We start from the raw sequence: 1,594 nt of genomic DNA on the forward strand, positions 1-1,594 counted from the left end.
TCTGGAAAAAGAAATATGTGGTTGTTATCTGATCATAATTACTTAGGGAAAGCAGTAATTCAAAATTCTTGTAACCAGAGTGGGAGTATAGAGATGTGGTGTTTGTTGCCAGTGATCATTCAATATTAATTTGTCAGCATATCACTAAAAGAGAGTCAGTAAACATACCTGAAAATTACCAAGTATATGTTGAGATAGAAAGAGATTAGCTTAAAAACTAGCGATGGTTTCTAGTCTTTCCTCTTGAAGTCTCTTTAAACTTTTTATTCCTCAATCTCTTTCATGTGAAATAGTGGGGGAACTTGTCAGTCTATTCTCCACATTTCTGTCACAAGGAGAAATAAACAGATGAAGCTCTTTGAGTAGGCTGGTATACGAGTGAGCTGAGTGGAAAATTCCCTAGTGGACTTTAGGGTTGCTGTAAAGGTCTGCCCTTCGAATGACCTATGTTAATCAAATACCACAAGAATCAGAGTCCATCATTAGACATTCACCTCTGGAGGTAAGCACTGTTCTTTGTACTAAAAACTCTTTCTGCCTTTGAAGCCCCTGGGGAGGAAGGCACATTCAATCCCTATTATTCAATCACATGTTCCAGGCAATGGCAGGACAGAGAAAGAGCATAGGACTGTACTCAGTGTGAGAAACAGGGCAGAAAGGAGGAATAAAGCAACCAAAGACCATCTTTCCCGGCTCTCCGGGTTTTTTCCTGGGCCTAACTTTAACTTGCTTAGTTCGTTGCTGCTCTCTACACTAACCTTGTTTGTACTAGGCTCATCTAGTCAACTGCCCACTCCCAACTTTCAGCCAAGAAAACCTGCAGTGAATGAGGTTTCTTCACAAAGCACAACAGGAAACGAGGTTGAGCACTGACAACACTGAGTAGAAAGAGAAGGACTGCAGAATGAATGAATGAATGAATGAATGCACAGAGGGATGCATTAATAATCTGACACTACACACTTGAAGTCTGGGAGGTTAAAACTACTGTTCATGGATGTGCCTAGTCTGTCTCGGTGCTTCCCGTTTTATACGTTTAGGCTTTGGCACACAACAGCTGCACTTCTCCTTGAGAAGGTATGGAAAGTGGAAAACATTTCCTTTTAACCCTCTCCAGATTAAACACCCAGTTCAGCCTAATTAGCTACACCACTACATAGAATTCACTTCTGTGGACTGGCTTTAAAGACAAAAAGGAGCCTCAGGTACTGGTACTGGTTTTCATAAGGTCAAAAGAGGCACAAAAAATTACAAATATAATTAATTTTTGGAAAGGGGATTTTGCACAACAGACAAATTCATCTGTGATAAATACTATGCAACACTGAGCATAAATTTCTCTGGGGATCATACAATTTGTTGTTCATTATACATACACCATCATGTAATTTGAGTTTGATATGCTCAAACACAATTCATTGAGATAAATTTGATCTCTGCATATTTCATTATTTCCAATACTAGAAATAAGAATCAGAACATTGTACTAGAATATTCCTAAGGAATATGTGAATAAGAGGGGTGGGAGGGAGACCATGGCAAGGTAAAGTCTCAGAAAAGGCCTTTAACCCAAGGAGTGGGTCAGAAAGTTCTC

Source organism: Plecotus auritus, assembly GCF_963455305.1.
Source record: "Plecotus auritus genome assembly, chromosome: 3".
Taxonomy (NCBI): Eukaryota; Metazoa; Chordata; class Mammalia; order Chiroptera; family Vespertilionidae; genus Plecotus; species Plecotus auritus.